Consider the following 20,480-nt stretch of genomic DNA (forward strand, 5'->3'; position numbering starts at 1 on the left):
TCAACCTCAGATTTTCATAACATCAAAATATACTTGTTACAGTATAAGAAAAACCTGAAATTGATAATGCATTTAAAGGATATAGTATAATGACCAAGGAGTAGAGATTTTAACTGTTTAATGCTTGTACACTCAAGTTAATTTTTCTGTCATCTTTTTGAATGAGGCTCTTGAAAGACCAGATTGAGAAGATCTCTGTTTTGGACCAAAAGGATTAATAACATTATTTATCAGACTGTCTATATATATCTTTCTCCTATAGAGGAGAGGGAGAAACCCCATTATTAGGGCCCCATCAGGACCTTGTCATGATGGCAAGGTCAGCTGATTATTTACTACATAGAGGACAGAGTCAGACTATAAGTGTCAGGGAGATCCTCACATTGAGTCATGAGGTTCAGCATGAAGTCCCTTTTTTCCATCCAGTATCCAGGGAGTCTAGATATGACCAGATCCTATCCCAATCCCAGACTTAATGATTTATGCCTAAAGGATTATAAGCAAAATCAATAAGGAGGATGCACGGAGCCTCTGGGCCAGTCACGATGGGGTGCTTTTGCCACTCATTCCCAGTTAGATTCACTTCAGCTTCCAATATGGTTAGCTCTTGGGATCCCCCCGTCATTCCAGAGATAGAGATGAGTTCTGCCCCTTGGTGGCCTGATGGCATTAGGGTACACTGTGTGCCTGTGTCCACTAAAGCTTTATATTTCTGCGGTTCTGGTGTGCCAGGCCATCGAATCCACACAGGCCAGTAAATCCAGTTGTCCCTCTCCTCTACCTGGCCAGAGGCAGGGCCCCACTAGTCCTCGTTGGAGCGCCTATCAATTAATTCTTCCAAATGTGAAGCAGAGGTCTTTGTCAGGGTCAGGAGTAATACTAGCCCTTCTACTTCCTCTGGGGGACTGCCCAACAGAAACTGGGGCAGCAATCCTCCTAGGGGCCCCTTTTCTTGCTGCTGTATCTTTCTGCAGCTCAAGCCACTATCCATCATTTATCAGCAGTCCTGGCTATCCGGGGAGGTCCCAGTTGACTGGCGGCTAGCAAATGTGATGCCCATCCACAAGAAGGGCCGTAGGGCAGACCAGGGAAACTACAGGCCTGTCAGTTTGACCTCAGTACCAGGAAAACTCATGGAGCAGATCCTCTTGAGAGTCATCATGCGGCACTTGCAGGGCAAGCAGGTGATCAGGCCCAGTCAGCATGGGTTTATGAAAGGCAGATCCTGCTTGATGAACCTGATCTTCTTCTATGACAAAGTGACGCGCTGGGTGGACGAGGGAAAGGCTGTGGATGTGGTCTACCTTGACTTCAGCAAGGCTTTTGACACCGTCTCCCACAGCATTCTCCTCAAGAAACTGGCTGCTCTTGGCTTGGACTGGCGCACGCTTTGTTGGGTTAGAAACTGGCTGGATAGCCGGGTCCAAAGAGTCGTGGTAAATGGAGTCAAATCCAGTTGGAGGCCAGTCACTAGTGGCATTCCCCAGGGCTCGGTGTTGGGGCTGGTCCTCTTTAATATCTTCATCAATGATCTGGATGAGGGCATCGAGTGCACCCTCAGTAAGTTTGCAGATGACACCAAGCTATGCGCATGTGTCGATCTGCTCGAGGGTAGGAAAGCTCTGCAGGAGGATCTGGATAGGCTGGACCGATGGGCTGAGGTCAACTGCATGAAGTTTAACAAGGCCAAGTGCCTGATCCTCCACCTGGGGTGCAATAACCCCAAGCAGAGCTACAGGCTGGGAGATGAGTGGTTGGAGAGCTGCCAGGCAGAGAAGGACCTGGGAGTGATGGTTGATAGTCGGCTGAATATGAGCCAGCAGTGTGCTCAGGTGGCCAAGAAGGCCAACGGCATCCTGGCTTGTATCAGGAACAGTGTGACCAGCAGGGCTAGGGAGGTGATCGTCCCCCTGTACTCAGCTCTGGTGAGGCCGCACCTCGAGTACTGTGTTCAGTTTTGGGCCCCTCGCTACAAGAAGGACATGTAGGTGCTTGAGCGGGTCCAGAGAAGGGCAATGAAGCTGGTGAGGGGCCTGGAGAACAAGTCCTACGAGGAGCGGCTGAGGGAGCTGGGCTTGTTCAGCCTGGAGAAGAGGAGGCTCAGGGGCGACCTTATTGCTCTCTACAGATACCTTAAAGGAGGCTGTAGTGAGGTGGGGGTTGGCCTGTTCTCCCACGTGCCTGGTGACAGGACGAGGGGGAATGGGCTAAAGTTGCGCCAGGGGAGTTTTAGGTTGGATCTTAGGAAGAACTTCTTTACCGAAAGGGTTGTTAGACATTGGAACAGGCTGCCCAGGGAAGTGGTGGAGTCACCATCGCTGGAAGTCTTTAAAAGACGTTTAGATGTAGAGCTTAGGGATATGGTTTAGTGGGGCCTGTTAGCGTTAGGTCAGAGGTTGGACTCGATGATCTTGAGGTCTCTTCCAACCTAGAAATTCTGTGATTCTGTGATTCTGTGATTCATGTACCCGAGCAGCTAGGGCTGAGGTCGGTTCACCATCCCACTTCCTCATATCTTCCCCGTGGTCACGTAAATAAAACCACAAGGTACCCCACGGTGGGCGTCCCGGATTCTCCCTTGCTTGAGCAAGAGAATGCTGGCACTTGATGGCTGAAAGATTCTTCCATCTAGGTGAGGAGGAAGTTATGTGTTCTTCTAACCGTTGGGACAGTCTCTCCACAGCTGAAATGCAGGCCCATACTGGGGCAGAGTGATTTTCTTCATATTTTTGAAGCTGGTTGGACACATTATCCACAGTTGGCCCCATCCTCTCCTCCCAATCCATTGCTGCCAGTGTGCTGGCATGTGATGAGGGTGCAGCCCGTACAAACTTCCGCCACTTCAGTTCTTCCAAACTTCATCGGGGTCTTTAGGTGTCTGGGCATTGTTCAAATCACTATAAATCATCTCGAGCACAGCTAATTCCCATAGGTTCTGGAGACCTTTATCCATAGTGGTCCACTTGCCTACTTGATATACAGTATTTTCCTTGTGGGGATACCTTTCTTTCACAGCTGCTTGGAGTCGCCTCCAGAGGCTGAGAACTTGTGCCTCTCTCCCAATTACTCTATCAATGAGCCTTTCTCTAGAGAGGGATCCCAGCTGCTTGGCTTCATTGCCTTCTAGTTGTGTGGGCTGCTGCAGGGAAAGGTGACTCCATCCCAGACAGACCCAACACAGAATAGTGTCTGCCCTCAGCAAGTACGCTGATGACACAAAGCTGGGAGGAGTGGCTGACACGCCAGAAGGCTGTGCTGCCATTCAGCGAGACCTGGGCGGGCTAGAGAGATGGGTAGGAAGAAGCCAAATGAGATTTAACAAGAGCAAGTGTAGAGTCTTGCACCTGGGAAGGAACAACCCGAAGTATCAGTACAGGCTGGGGGATGACCTGCTGGAGAGGAGCTCTGTGGAGAAGGACCTGGGGGGGTCCTGGTGGACGACAGGTTGACCATGAGCCAGCAGCGTGCCCTGGTGGCCAAGAGGGCTAATGGGATCCTGGCATGCATTAAAAGGAGCGTAGCCAGCAGGTCGAGGGAGGTGATCCTCCCCCTCTACTCTGCCCTGGTCAGGCCTCGCCTGGAGTATTGTGTCCAGTTCTGGGCTCCCCGGTACAAAAAAGACAGGGATCTCCTGGAAAGAGTCCAGCGGAAGGCCACAAAGATGATACGGGGCCTGGAGCATCTTCCTTATGAGGAAAGGCTGAGAGACCTGGGTCTGTTCAGCCTGGAGAAAAGAAGACGGGGGGGTGATCTCCTCAGTGTATATAAATACCTGAGGTGTGGGGGACAGAAGGATGTAGCCAACCTCTTTTCAGTGGTTTGTGGGGACAGGACAAGAGGCAATAGCCAAAATTACTGAGCACAGGAAGTTCTGCACTGACATGCGAAAGAACTTCTTCACGGTGAGGGTGACGGAGCACTGGAACAGGCTGCCCAGGGAGGTTGTGGAGTTCCCTTCTCTGGAGACATTCAAGACCCATCTGGACACCTACCTGGGCAACTTGCTCTAGGGAACCTGCTTTGTCAGGGGGGTTGGACCGATGATCTCTGGAGGTCCCTTCCAAACCCTAGAATTCTGTAACAGTAAGCTTCTGACCAGTGAATAAAGTACCAAACAACATAATAAGAATAATTGCTAAAAATAGGTACTTTTTTGCCTATAATATCTCTGAATCTATGAATGAGTTTCACAGATGAAGACTTTTTTTTTTTTAAGGTAGCACTTAAATCACAAAATCATGACAAGATCCTATGTCATTATGTGTTGAAAAGATAATAATAGAAAGGTTGTTGGTTTTGTTTTGAAATAAAATTAAAGTGATGTCTGATAATGGTACTAAAAATTGGAAAAATGAAATAAAACATACATTCACTGAGATCGCAGGGCATGAATTTGAAGTAAGGTCTTATTTTTGCAATTCTAATGCATCATAATCACTTTTTACTCTTCTTACTACCTAAGCAGGAGTGTGTCAGTATATGGAAATAAGTATACTGAAATCCAAGTTTTGGTAAATAAAAGATAAATAGTATTTTATCCTGTTAAGGAAATGGTATTTTTTACATAGTAGCTTTTATCAAAAAAATATTATACACTTTAAATGTTTGTTTCTGTAGAAGAATATATTTGAAAAGAATCCAAACATCACAATCAGTTCTTAAGTCATCTTTGCACAAAATTTAACAGGTCAAAGCAGAAAATATAACACATCTTGAAAACGATCATTTAAAAACAAACTTATCTGCACAAAATACAGGGTATATTCTTCTGCATTATTGTCTTCTAGCAATAGGTTGCCTTCATGAAGCATGCATCTAAGGTTTTAACATTGCAATGTTGTTAGGCGTCTTTCATATACCGGTTTTACACACATTTTGCAGCTTGGTGAACAGATCAGTCTGTTAATGTTCTCTTGTTTTCTTTAGAGTATTAACATTTAAAATATACTCTACCAGTAACCTATAGTTGACAGATCGCTAAAAGTAGCATAAAAGAAGACAACCTTCACATTAGGTCTACATACAACTTAACTTTGTACAGATGAATGATTACTTACAGCAATGAAAATAATTGTAGCATTATGACCGTCAAGCTTCCTGGTAAATATGTACATGCATCTGTGCAAGAAAGACCTGAGAATTGTTTCTAATGTTTCACCTCTTTTCAAGTATACCTAGCTATGAAAACAGAAAATACACTGACATTTAAAGGCCATCTTACTTTAAATCCACAAGGGCAAAATAGAATTAGAGGACCAACTTTTGAGCTCCATGATCACACTGTGCAGCGTTTTACCCCACAAATAGCACTGCTGAAATCAGTGGAACTACTCATGAAGGAAAACATTATTACAGAATCACAAAATCACATAATGGCCGAGGTTGGAAGGGACCTCTGAAGATCATCTAGTCCAACCCCTCTGCTGAGCAGGATCACCTAGAACATGTTGTGCAGGATGGCATCCAGGCAGGTTTTGAATATCTCCAGAGAAGGAGAATCCACAACCTCTCTGGGCAACCTGTTCCAGTGCTCTGTTACCATCACAGTAAAGAAATGCCCCTTCATATTCTGCCAGAACCTCCCGTGCTTCAGTTTGTGCCCATTACCTCTTGTCCTCTCACTGGGCACAACTGAAAAGAGACCGGCTCCACCCTCCCCTCAGATATTTATATACATTAATGAGGTCTCCCCTCAGTCTTCTCTTTTCCAGGCTAAACAGGCCCAGCTCTCTCAGCCTCTCCTCATGTGAGAGATGCTCCAGTCCCCTAATCATCTTCATAGCTCCCCTCTGAACTCGCTTCAGGAACTTCATATCCCTCTTGTACTGGGGAGCCCAGAACTGGACACAGTACTCCAGGTGAGGCCTCACCAAGGCTGAGTAGAGGGGCAGGATCACCTCCCTTGATTTGCTGGCAACACTCTTCCAAATGCACCCCAGGATACCATTGGCCTTCTTGGACACAAGGGCACATTGCTGACTCATGGTCAGCCTGCTGTCCACCAGTACTCCCAGGTCCCTCTCTGCAGAGCTGCTTCAGCCCCCAGCCTGTACTGGTGCTTGGGGTTAGTCCTCCCTAGATGCAAGACCCTGCACTTGACCTTGTTGAACTTCATGAGGTTCCTCTCAGCCCAACCATCCAGGCTCTCGAGGTCCCTCTGAATGGCAGCAAAGCCCTCTGGGGTATCAGACACTCCTCTGAGCTTCATGTCGTTTGCAAACTTTCTGAGGGTGCACTCCATTCCATTGTCCAGATCGCTAATGAATAAGTTGAACAAGACTGGACCCAGTACTGACCCCTGGGGGACACTGCTAGCTACCAGCCTCCAACGAGACTGTACCAGTAAGCACAATCCTCTGAGCTCTGCCATTCAGCCAATTATCAATCCACCTCACCGTCCGCTCACCTAGGCTGTGCTTCCTGAGCTTGTCTATGAGGATGTTATAGGAGACGGTGTCAAAAGCCTTGCTGAAGTCAAGGTAGACCACATCCACCGCTCTCCCCTCATCTACCCAGCTAGCCATCTAATCATAGAAGGATAGCAGATTGGACAAACATGACTTCCCCTTGGTGAATCCTTGCTGACTATTCCTGATCACCTTCTTTTCCTCCACATGATTGGAGATGACCTCCAGGATGAGCTGTTCCGTCACCTTTCCCGGGATGGAGGTAAGGCTAGCTGGCCTGTAGTTGCCTGGGTCCTCCTTCTCGCCCTTTTTGAAGACTGGCGTGACATTAGCTTTTTTTCAGTCCTCAGGCACCTCTCCTGTTCTCCACAACCTTTCAAAGGTGACAGACAGCAGCCTAGCAATAACATCAGCCAACTCCCTCAGCACCCATGGGTGCATTCCATCGGGGCCCATGGATTTGTGGATGTCAGGTTTGCTTATCTGATCTCTGACCCCATCCTCTTTGACCAAGGGAAAGTCCTCCTTTCTCCAGACTTCCTGGAGTCTCCTTCTCTGGAGATATTCAAGGCCCATCTGGATGCCTACCTGGGCAGCCTGCTCTAGGGAACCTGCTTTGGCATGGGGGTTGGACCCGATGATCTTTTGAGGTCCCTTCCAACCCCTTCAGTTCAGTGATTCTGTGATTCCTGTGTCATCTCCTCTCCAAGGGCTACAGGTCTGTCCTGGAATCTGCTCTGGTGGTGGTTCTCCACAGGCCGCAGCCTTCTTCAGGGCAGGTCCACCTGCTCCACCGTGGTCTCCTCCACCGGCTGCAGCGTGGAACCCTGCTCCATCATGATACTTCATGGGCTGCAGGGGGACAGTCTGCTCACTATGGTCCTCACCACAGGCCGCAGAGGAACTTCTGCTCCATTGCCTGGAGCACCTCTCCCACTCCTTCTTCACTGACCTTGGTGCCTACAAGGCTGGTTCTCACTCCTCTCTCTCTCCCAGCTGCTGTGTGGCCGCTGTTTTTTTTTTTCCCTTTCTTAAATATGCTGTCATAGATGTGCAAATAACATCGCTTATTGTCCTGGCTCTGGCCAGCAGTGGGGCCCTTATCTAACATGGTGCAGCTTCTAGATTCTTCTCACATAAACCATCCCTATGGCTCCCTGGTACCAAAACCTTGCCACATAAACCCACTATACTGTTATTTTGTTGGTCACATTTCTTGGGATTTCACTACATTCATCTTGCTATTTTATTCCTAGAAACCATATCTCTTGTGCAGGTCCTTTGACTTTATTTTGTTTTAACACGCTCTGGTTAGATTTGTCATTATCTCAAGCCTTCATGCCCCACCTTGATGACCAAAAAGACTGTCGTGGTTTAACCCAGCTGGCAGCTAAACATCACATAGTCATTTGCTCACCTCCCCCTCCCCCCTCCTCAATGGGATGAGAGAGAGAATTGGAAAAAAAAAAAAAATGAAAGCTTGTGGGTTGAGATAAAGACAGTTTGTTAGGACAGAAAATAAAATAAAATAAAATAAAATAAAATAAAATAAAATAAAATAAAATAAAATAAAATAAAATAAAATAAAGTAAAGTAAAGTAAAGTAAAGTAAAGTAAAGTAAAGTAAAGTAAAGTACAATAAAATAAAATGATAATAGTACTACTACTAATAATGTGTACGAAATAAGTGATGCACAATGCAATTGTTCACCACCTGCTGACCGATGCCCAGCCTATCCCTGAGCAGCCAGCCCCCACATCCCAGCTAGCCACCCCTATATATTGTTTAGCATGACGTCAGATGGTATGGAATACCCCTTTGGCCAGTTTGGGTCAGCTGCTCTGGGTCTGTCCCCTCCCATCTCCTGCTCTGCACCCCAAGCCTGCCCACTGGCAGGACAGGGCGAGAAGCTGAAAAGTCCTTGGCTTAGCATAAGCACTACTCTGCAACAATTAAAATGTCAGTGTCTTATCAACATTATTCTCATCCTAAATCCCAAACACAGCACCATATCAGCTACTAGGAGGAAAATTAACTCTATCCTATCCGAAACCAGGTGTTGTGGTTTAACCCGGCCGGCAGCTAAACACCACACAGCTGTTCGCTCACCCTCCTCCCTCCCTTCCTGGGATGGGGGAGAGAAACGGGAAAGTGAAGCCTGTGGATTGAGATAAAGACAGTTTATTAAGACAGGAAAATAATAATAACAATAATAATAATAACAATAATGATGATAATAGTACTACTAATAATGTGTACAAAACAAGTGATGCACAATGCAATTGCTCACTACCTGCTGACCGATGCCCAGCTGTGGTGGTTTTACTCAGGTGGGCAGCTGAGCTCCACCACAACCGCTCTCTCACTCCCCCTCTCCTCAAAGAGGAAGGGGGAGAAAATACAACACAGAGAACTCGAGGTTTGAGATAAGAAAGGTTTAATTAAAGGGAAAGGGAATGGGAGGAAAAAAAAACAGACAAAAGAAGCAATCAGTCCGCGCGGAAGCACAGAGAGAGGAAAAATTATTCTCTACTTCCCATCAGCGAGCGGTGTTCGGCCACGTCCTGGGAAGCAGGGCCTCAAACGCGTAGTGGTTGTTCAGGAGGAACAGCCCCCTCCCCCACGAGAGCCCCCCCTTTTATTGCTGAGTGTGACATCAGGTGTTATGGAATATCCCTTTGGTTGGTTTAGGTCAGCTGCCCCGGCAATGTCCCCTCCCCATCACTTGCCCACCCCCAGCCTGCTGGCTCTTGGGGGCTTGGAAGGAGTCTTGATGCTGTGCCAGCACTATGCAGCAATAGACACAACACTGGAGTGATATCAGTGCTGTTCCAGCTACGAGTGCAGAGTACAGCACTGTGTGGGCTGCTGCAGGGAAAAGGTGACTCCAGCTCAGACAGACCCAACACACCAGCCTAACCCTGAGCAGTCTGTCCCTCCTCCCCCTGGCTAGCCACCCCTATATATTGTTTAGCATGATGTCAGATGGTATGGAATACCCTTCTGTCTAGTTTGGGTCAGCTGCTCTGGGTCTGTCCCCTCCCAGCTCTTTCTGCACCCCCAGCCTATCTGTTGGCAGGACAGAGTGAGAAGCTGAAATGTCCTTGGCTTGGTGTAAGCACTGCTCTGCAACAATTAAAACATCAGCATGTTATCAGCACTCTTCTCATCCTAAGCCAAAAAATAGCATTCTACCAGCTACTAGGAAGAAAATTAACTCTGTCCTAACTGAAACCAGGACACCAGGACACTGTTTATGGCCCAAGAGTTTAAAAGCCTTTGACTCGCATTTGACTTCTGACCTCACGTAAATGTGATCATATCCGTTTCTGCTTATTAACTTGTAATGAGTGCTTGTCCCTGATGGCTTTTAGATAAAGTTTTTTTAGCAATAGTGCATGTAAAAGGGCACCAGAAAGGGAATTCGGTCACTGCCCAAGGGAACCATGTGGCAGATAAAAAAGCACAGAAGGCGGCCTTGCAATCTGAAATCACTATAGATTATCTTATATCTGAAGTACCCTCCCCACCAGAATAACAGATATTTAGTGAAAAAGAGAAAGAGGTTTTTAAGGAATTAGGATCCACAGAGTCTGAAGGAAAACAGATACTCCATGATGGGAGAGAAATGCTCAATAAAGCACTAATGAGGCAAATATTAACTATTTTACATCAAGGGAGTCATTGGGGAGTTCAAGCAATGTGTGACATTCTGCTACAGAAATATGTATGTGTGGGAATATATACACTGGCTAAACAAGTATGCAGGAGTTGTGTACTATGTCAAAAGGTAAATAGGAGAATCACCCACAGTCAGACCCAAGGGGTGCGAGAACCAGGAATTCAACCCTTCCAGTGTGTACAGGTGGATTTTACAGAACTCTCTAGAGTAGAATCATAGAATCACAGAATCATAGAATCATAAAGGATGGAAAAGGCTTCCAAAGTCATCTGGTCCAACCATCCCCCTACTACCAGTGTAACCATGTCCCTAAGCACCACGTCTAATCTCACCTTATGCACCCCCAGGGACGGTGACTCCACCACATCCCTGGGCAACCCTTTCAGTGCCTAACTACTCTTTCTGAGAAGAAATGTTTCCTAATTTCCAACATGAACCTCCCCCGGCGCAACTTGAGGCCATTCCCTCTAGTGCTATCGCTAGCTATCTGTGAGAAGAGGCTAACGGTCAGCTCCCAACCACTTCCTTTCAGGTAGTTGTAGAGAGCAATAAGGTCTCCCCTGAGTCTCCTCTTCTCCAGACTAAACAAATCCAGTTCCTTCAGTCGTTCCTCATAAGACTCGTGTTCCAGACCCTACACCAGCTTTGTAGCCTTTCTCTGGACATGCTCCAGGGCCTTGATGTCCTTCTTGTACTGAGGGACCCAAAACTGCACACAGTCCTCAACATGCGGCCTCACCAGAGCAGAATACAGGGGGACAATGACCTCCCTGATCCTACTGGCTACACTATTCCTGATACAAGCCAGGATGCTGTGGGCCATCTTGACCACCTGGGCACACTGCTGGCTCATGGTCAGGTGAGCATCGACCAACACCCCAGATCATTTTCCTCTGCACAGCTTTCCAGCCACGCTGCCCCAAACCTGTAGCATTGCATTGGGTTGTTGTGACCAAAGTGCAGGACTTGACGTTTATCCATGTTGTACACCATCCTCATGTTGAACATGAACATCATGTTGAACAACACCAGCCTCTGCCCATTGATCCAGCCTGTCCAGGTCCCTCTACAGGGCCTTCCTAGTCTCCAGCAGATTGACACTTCCCCCCAGCTTGGTGTTATCTGCAGACTTACTGAGGGTGAACTCCATTCCCTCGTCCAAATCATCAATAAAGATATTAAAGAGGATGGGCCCCAACACCGACCCCTGGGGGACACCACTTGTGACCGGTCGCCAGCTGGATTTCACTCCATTCACCACCACTCTCTGGGCCCGGCCATCCAGCCAGTTTTTAACCCAGCAAAGAATGTACCTGTACAAGCCATGGGCTGCCTCTTCAGAAGAATACTGTGGGAGATCATGTCAAAGGCCTTGCTGAAGTCTAGGTAGACCACATCCACTGCTCTCCCCTCATTCACCTGGTCATAGAAGGAGATGAGGTTGGTCAGGCAGGACTTGCCTTTCATGAAACCATGCTGACTGGGTCTGATCCCCAGGTTGTCTTGCACATGTTGTGTGATTGCATTCAAGATGACCTGTTCCATCACCTTTCCTTGCACCGAGGTCAGGCTGACAGGCCTGTAGTTCCCCGGGTCCTCCTTACAACCCTTCTTATAGATGGGCATAACATTAGCAAGCCTCCATTCATCTGGGACCTCTCCAGATGACCATGAGGGCTGATAGATGATGGAAAGTGGCCCAGCAATCACATCCACAAGCTCCCTCAGTACCCTCGGGTGGATCCCCTCTGGCCCCATGGACTTGAGACAGTCCAGGTGTTGCAGCAGGTCTCTAACTGTTTCCACCTGAACTGTGGGGGGGTTCTTCTGCTCCCCATCCCTGACTTCCAGGTCGGGAGACTGAGTACCCCAAGGATAAGTGGTCTAGTAAAGACACATGTAAAGAAGGCATTCAGAACCTCAGCCTCTTCCTTATCCTCAGTAGTCATGTTCCCCCTGCATCCAGTAAAGAATGGAGATTGTCCTTGGCCCTTCTCTTGCTGTTAATATACTTATAAAAACATTTTTTGTTATCCTTAACCATAGTGGCCAGGTTGAACTTGTGCTGGGCTTTAGCCTTCCTGATTTTTTCTCTGCATATGCTGGCAACTTCCTTGTATTCTCCCCAAGTTGCCTGTCCCTTCTTCCTCTGGACATAAACTCTCTTTTTCTCCCAGACACTCAGCAAAAGTTCCCTGTTCAGCCATGCCCGTCTTCTTCCCTGCCAGCTCATCTTATGGCACATGGGGACAGCCTGCTCCTGCACCTTTAAGACTTCCTTCTTGAGGAGCGTCCAGCCTTCCTGGACCCCTCTGCCCTTTGGGACTGACTCCCAAGGGACCCTCCCTACCAGTGTCCTGAACAGCTCAAAATCTGCCCTCCGGAAGTCCAAAGTAGCAGTTTTATTGACCCCCCTCCTGACTTCACCAGGAATAGAGAACTCTACCATTTTGTGGTCACTGCCCAAGACAGCTCCTGACCACTTCATTTCCCACCAGTCCTTCTTTGTTCATGAACAGTAGGTCTAAATGGGCATTAACCCGTTGTGTCAGGAAGCTATCTTCCACACACTCCAGGAACCTCCTAGACTGCTTCCTCAGGGCTGTATTGTATTTCCAGCATATGTCGGGGAAGTTGAAGCACTGGATGCTCTGGGCTGGAGTGGCCACAGGACCCGTCATAGGGCTTGGAGCGGTTGCTGGGACTATTGCAGGGCTTGGAGTGGCCGCAGGGTCTGCCAAGGGGGTTGAAGCGTCTGCAGGGTCTGTCACTGGGGTTATAGTGGCATCAATTGCAGCTCGGTAAGCATAGGACAAGCCCCATCACGTTGAAGTGATTTGTGTGTTTCTGGAATTGCCAGAGTGGTAACACACCTTTTTCAAGCATTCTGCCCATTTTTTAGGATTTTGCACTTGTTCAGGGGTGAAGTTCTGAATCATTGGAGCTGCCCACTGCTCTAGATGCCTTCCCATATCCTCCTACGCTCCCTGCCACTCATAACTATCCTGCCTCAGGACACATCTCTGGGTGGCATTCTTAAGTAGTTGCTTAACCTTAAACAAAATGTGAAGCATATTCAGCAGACATAACAATAAGAACATGCTGGTCTGAACATCCCAAGGATATTCAAAATCTTGAAAAGCTATCATAACTAGCCTAGAGGAGAAGAGAGGGGTGAAGGAGAAAGGAAGAGTGAACAAGTAGGAAAAAAATATCTTCCCCTGTCCCCTCCACAGATGGGTTCCCTGAAGAAAAAGAGTAAAAGGTGTACTTGTTAATAGTTTCTGAGATACAGTTTCCAAAGTATGGAGTTGACAGCAATGCTGAGTACAAATACCAGGTTAGTCTCCTGACCAGCAATTTCATCATATCATAAGCCAGGGGGTTACGATTTCCTGATTTTTTCTCTGCATATGCTGTCAGCTTCCTTGTACTCTCCCTGAATTGTCTGTCCTTTCTTCCTCTGGACATAAACTCTCTTTTTCTCCCAGACACTCAGCAAAAGTTCCCTGTTCAGCCATGCCCGTCTTCTTCCCTGCCAGCTCATCTTACGGCACATGGGGACAGCCTGCTCCTGTACCTTTAAGACTTCCTTCTTGAGGATCATCCAGCCTTCCTGGACCTCTCTGCCCTTCAGGACTGACTCCCAAGGATAGCTAAGCAAAACAGGATGAGCAGTGCAAAATCAGTAAAAATCATTGGCCCTCTAGTCACAACAGAAGAAGGAAAAAAAAAGGAGAAATGAATGGTTGGTCAAATAAAATTGTACATATATGGCATAGAAAGGCATTGAGTAGCTTGTGAACCTGTCGTACTCAGAGGAAACGGGAGGAATCAAGCATTGGGTAACAGTGAATATAAGGTTATGATATACTTTTACTCTGCAGTCCTGCTTGAAGGACACCCACTACTGCAATTGAAAATAAAATAACTTCAGAGAAGATCCTGTCTGAGAAAATTATTGAGATTTTTCTCACACAACCCATGCTCCTCCCAGATTTTACTGAACGTATGAACCACCCCATATGCTTATCTCGAATTGGTATAGATGGTTCCCTCTTTTCCTTCAAGAAGTTTGAGTGTCTGATTCAAGGCATATAATTCACATGTTTGGACTGACCAGTCACTGGAGAATTGGCACATCTCTTTTACCTCTTCACTAAATCCATCAACTATAGCATATGCATTACACCTCTTTCCATGTACTACCCTTGAGGATCCGTTGATAAACAGAATAGGTCCTTCCTCAAGTGGAACATCTTGTAAGTCAGGTCTCACTTCAGTCTGATATTTGATCCAGGCAGTTATGTTCTATATCCTCTCCAACCCTTTCTCCTCTCCTCTAGGAAGGCAGCTGGATTCAAGCATGATTTTGTAAATCATCCTAAATCATCCTTTTCAATCAGTATTGCCTCATATTTCAAAATCCTAGAATCCAGCGCCCAGCCCTCTGAGTCAATATCGTCTTAACCTGGTGTGGAGTAGTAACTATCAGACGACCCCCAAAGGTTAATTTTCTGCTTTCTTCCATCAGATTAGCAGTTGCTGCTCTATCTTGAACACATCCAGGTCATCCTCTGGAAACTGGGTCCAGCAGTTTAGACAAATAAGCCACTGTTTTCTGCTTATCCCCCTCACTCCTGGGTAAATACTCACAATGCTGCTCCCCGATCCAGAGTAGCAAAGAGATAAAATGGCTTATTTAATGCAGGAAGAGCTAAGACTGGTGCTGTGATTAAGCTCTGCTTCAATTTTTCTATTAACTCCTTTTCCTCTTCTATCCATTCAAGTATATTAGGCTACTCCTCTAATAATTTAAGATACAACCCTTTTGTCTTCTCAGCATATGCTTATATCCATAATCAACAATATCCCATTAACCCCAAAAACTTTCTCAGTTCTTTCTTAGTTTTGGGTAGGGGTAGCTCAACAGTTCCCTCAATCCTCTCTAGATTTATTATTCATTTTCCCTCAGACACTACATGCCCTAAGTGCTTGACTTATCTTTCCACATATTGTAATTTATTTTTCAATACTCTCAAGCCCTGTTTTCCCAGAAAGTTGATTAGCTTGCTTGTGGCTTCCTTCACAGCTGTTTTCTCCTGCCCCGACAATAAAAGATCATCTACATATTGTAACAGTAACACCCTCTCTGGAGGTTGGAATTGCTCCAAAATCTGTTCTTGAACTCGCCCAAATAAATTTGGTGGCCCTATAAACCCCTGAGGTAATACCGTCCATCTGTATTGTTGCTTCCATCCTATTTCAGAGTCTTTCCACTCGAAAGCAAGTATATCTTTGCTCCCAGGGTCTGAGAGCTCCCCGTTAATAACAGCATTATTCCAGTCTGACAACTTACTATTTAAATGACAAATTTCATTATCAAATCCTTTCCCAACAAGTTAGTCTCTGCCTTGGGTGCATACAATAACTGCTCAGTGATCATTCTATCCCTAGTCTCAGCATGGTGTCCCTCCAGAGTGGCACTGATATCCCAGTCCCTTCTACCCCTGTCACCTTTAGGGTTTCATCAGTTAATTTAAGCCCTGATAATTTATGGGCCAGCAATGACTTAGTTGACCCAGTGTATTGGCTTTTGTTGTGGTTTAACCCAGCCGGTGGCTAAGCATCACACAGCCGTTCGTTCACCCTCCCCCCTCCCTCTCTGGGATAGGGGAGAGAATCAGGAAACCTGTGGGTTGAGACAGAGACAGTTTATTAGAACAGGAAATAAAATAAAATAAAATAAAATAAAATAAAATAAAATAAAATAAAATAATAATAATAATAATAATAATAATGATAATAGTACTACTACTAATAATGTGTACGAAATAAGTGATGTACAATGCAATTGCTCACCACTCACTGTCCAATGCCCAGCCTATCCCTGAGCAGCCAGCCCCCCCAACCTGGCCAGCCACCCCTATATATTGTTTAGCATGACGTCAGATGGTATGGAATACCCCTTTGGCCAGTTTGCGTCAGCTGCCCTGGGCTTGTCCCCTCCCAGATCCTGCTGCACCCCTAGCCTGCCTGCTGGCAGGACAGAGCAAGAAGCTGAAAAGTCCTTGGCTTAGTATAAGCACTACTCTTCAACAATTAAAACATCAGTGTCTTATCAACATTCTTCTCATCCTAAATCCAAAACATAGCACCCTACCAGCTACTAGGAGGAAAATTAACTCTATCCCAGCTGAAACCAGGACAGGTTTACATGGTAAGGTTCTGGTAGCAGGGGGATCCAGTGGTGGCCTCTGTGAGAAGAATCCAGCAGCTGCTCCACGTTAGATAAGGGCCAGTTTCAGTCAGCTCCAAAGGGACCCACCGCTGGCCAGAGCCGAGCCATGACTGATGCTGTTTGTGCCTCTGTGAGAGCACACACAAGAAAAGGAAAAAAAAAAAAAAAAGCTGCACAGCAGCAGCTGGGCAAGTGAGAAAGTGAGAACTGGCCCTGCAGATACCAAGGTCAGTGAAGAAGCAGGGGAAGGAGGTGCTCCAGATGTTGGAGCAGAAGTTCCCCTGCAGCCTGTGGAGAGGCCCAATGTGGAGCAGGCTGTTTCTCTGCAGCACATGGGTCCCATGGTGGAGCAGATATCCACACTGCAGCCTATGGAGAGGATCCCATGCAGAAGCAGGTGAACTAGGGGGAACTGCCACCCATGGCAGTCTCAAGCCGGAGCAGCCTGCTCCCAGTGGATGGACCCCACGGCACAGACCCCCATCTGGAACAGCTCCTGAAAAGCCGTTGCCCATGGAGAAGCCCACACAGGACCAGCCGAGGAAGATGGACCTCATGCTGGAGCAGGGAAGAGAGCAACCACGAAGGAGTGGCAGAAACGAAGCACCACAGGCTGACCTTAGTCCCCACTCCCCACCCCCCACACCACTCAAGGCAGGGAGGAGGTGGAAGAGAGTAGATGGGGGAAGATGCCCCCAGCTTGTTTCTTTGTTTTTCACTGTTCCAGCATGTCAGCAATAGGTAATAAATTTTATTAATCTCCCTATGCTAAATCTGTTTTGCCCGTGATGACAATTGTAGAGTGATCTCCCTGTACTTATCTCAACCCTTGAGCCCTTTTCATTTATCAAGGGCTCTCAGTGGGACTAGCTTTCTGAGAAGCCCTGACTCCCCTATTCTGAATTTATAACAGCAAACAATCTCTCCTCCTTCTTCCACTCTGGACACTCCTATCTGAAGTGGCTGGCCCAGCCACACTTAAAACATCTTTCCTAAGACTTTCCCTGCTAGGATTTAGGTAGCTTTCCCCACCTGTCATTCCTTCGTCTCTCCTCCTCTTCCTTCCATCCTGGGATTGACTTCCCCTGAAATTTGTCTTCCTCTATCTCCAGCCTTCTGCCTCACTACCTGATTCACTGTTACAACCATTAGTTTCGCTCTCTGTTTTTCCTACTTGTCTTCCTTCCTGACATACACCTTCAGGGCCTCCCGCAGGAGGGTCTCCAGTGACTGTTCACTCCATCCTCCCACCTTCTGGAGCTTTTTCTGTATATCTGGCCAGGCTTTACTCAGAAAATGAACTTTCAAGAGCCCTTGGGCTACTGGGTCCTCAGGATTCATCCCTGAGTATTTGCTCATTCTGACCCCAAGTCTCTCATGATTTCTGTGTTGTGGGTTGTTATTATTCCAGTTGAGGTCAGTAAATGGATATTTCTGTTCTATCGGAATTCCTCACGGTCCTGGAGGGATTGGTTCTTTCCCATTCTTACATAGCTGCCCACCTACTCATTCCCCCCTCTTGTCCAGTGAATAACATACAGAAACTGATCTAACTGTTCTTCTAGTCCTATAGGGTCCTCAATTAAAGACTTAATTTCCTTTTTAAAACTCCAAACCTCTCTGCTGGTAAAGGAGGGGAGTTCACATAACCTATTTGTCCTTGTCCCACTGGGATCTCCCTAAGAGGATATACAGTTAGTGTTAGTTAGTCCTGTTAGTATTGGGGAAGGGGGAATTCTCAATATCTTTTCTACATTGTTCTAATTCTTGCCAGAGCTTACAGTGCACTCCTTCTCTAGGGAGAGAGTTAATTGCAGTCCCTGGCTCCCTTCCTGGAGTGACTGCTGCTGCCACCAGTGCAATATTAGGATTATAAGGAAGGGGTAAATTATCCAAGGGTTCCCAGTGACCCGTCCTTCCCTCCTCTTTCTCCTGGTCCTGACCCCTTTTCAATAAAAACTGACTTACCCCCTGCACCCAGGAAGCAGCGTAAGTTGACTCCTCCTCTGAAAAAGTAGTATTTTAGCATGTACATATAAATTTAAAGCCTGAATTTTCATCAGACTAGTATTTTGGCCAAAATACTGCTGTTCATTCAATTGGTTCCTTTGTCCAGATTAATACACAGTATTTAATCATTTTCTTTTTATCATTTCCTCTAATTTGGGGATTATTTTTCCAGTTTCTTATCATTCTTCCGGAAGGACTGTCAGTAGGCACTGCCCCAGAGATATCTCCCTGTCCCCTGGAACCTTTATTTCCCATTTTTCCAAGGCCTTGTCAGTGTGCTGGTACAGAAACTTTTCTTCCTGCAGGGTACCACACACTAATGTTCCAGTTCTAGAAAATGGGGTGTACTGCCATGTACTTTACTTTGCACAGGGTACCGCACACTTATGGGTTTACCAGATTCCCTGGCATACTGCCAAGCACTTTACTATGCAAGGGGGTACCGTACACCAGATTTCCCCAAGATTCTTCCTTTCTCCCTTCTATCTCTCACTTTGTCCATCTCTGGCTGCGCCCCTCACAGAGTTACGGAACTGCAGATCGGGACTCCACACTCGTTTCATACAAAAGTACATCTCAATCACACCTCACACAAGAGTCTTACCCGACCCCTAAGGCAATATTTAATATTTTGTACCTCGGTCTGTGCACAGAGTTACCGGGTCAATTCTCAAAACCAGAGTGCCTGCCTTCCTTTCTTCCCTAATTCTTCACTGATCCTGCCTTCTTAACCAGTCTCGGTTCCTTTGTCAGCTCCCTGCAGAACCACTGTCACCAGTGCACAGAACATCTGAAATCAGTGTGGCATGCCTTCCTTCTGTGGTGGTAAAGGGGCTCCCAGAAGGTGACTAGATCCCAGATGAACCCCCAGTTTGTGAGAAACCATCCACAACCAATAACAGAGGCTCAGGTGAGGATCTCAGTGAAGTAGTGTTTTTATTTGTGATTGCAATGGCAGGCATCCTGAAAGCAGGAGCACTCAGTAGAAGTGTGTCATAATCTTATATCCCCTATTACCTGACACTTAATTCCTCTCCTGTTTCCTCATTGGCTGAGTACTGCAGGTTCACAACCTACTCAACGTTTGTTGCTATGCCATATATGTACAATTTTATTTGACCAAACTTTAATTTCTCCTTTTTCCCCCTTTTTTATTCTTTCTTCTCTTGTGATTAGAGGGCCCGTGATTTTTATTTTTATTTTTATTTTATTTTTTTATTTTTTTATATTATTTTTTATTTTTATTTTTTCTGATTTTGCACTGCTTGTCTTGTTTTTCTTAGCCATCCTCCTTATTTCAGGACAGTGAGACCTTCCATTGTCCCCTTATCTGCTTCACATACCCCCCACTGTTATGCCGCAATTTTGCCTGCACAGTCACTTTTGAATAAGCAAGGTTAGTGGATTTTTCCACTGCAAAAATACAACTTTAATTCTCACATCATTAGTATACAGACTGGTTCAAGATTAGCAGTTTCAGCGGTTATTGATTATGCCACTGTTGACAATTAACCAACAAGCTTTCAGCTGTAGGTTGAATGTAGTGGATATTTATATTTGTTTGAGGACTAGCGGTAAAACTGAAAACATTTTCCCTTTAAAATAGAAGTTTCAAAATATAAAACAAAGTATCAACCCTAATTAGTGTGTACTCAGTTCCTTGTTAATGCCAAGCACACTGGAAGTATTAAGTGTTATTAATAACTCTGAGGACATGGATAAATTGACTGGTGTTTCAGAATAGTAACCCCCCCCCCCTCACATGTACTGGCTCACACAGGAAGGAAGGAAGGAAGGAAGGAAGGAAGGAAGGAAGGAAGGAAGGAAGGAAGGAAAGGAAGAAAAGGAAGAAGCCCCCTTCCTTTCTTTGCTTGCAAGGATCAGGAAGAAAAGAGTTATCACCTGTCCCCCCCCCAACTCTGCCAACTGACTGTAGTGGTTTTACGTGGCAAGGTTTTGGTAGCAGGGGGCCATAGGGGTGGATTTTATGAGAAGAATCCAGAAGCTGTCCCATGTTAGATAAGGCTCAACCCTTGAGCTCTTGGCATCATATTTTCTCCTCCTTTCCCTTTGAGGAGGGGGAGTGAGAGAGCGGCCATGGTGGAACTCGGCTGCCCACCCGAGTAAAACCACCACACT

Source organism: Aythya marila (genome assembly GCF_965140915.1).
Source record: "Aythya marila genome assembly, chromosome: W".
In the NCBI taxonomy this organism is placed as follows: Eukaryota; Metazoa; Chordata; class Aves; order Anseriformes; family Anatidae; genus Aythya; species Aythya marila.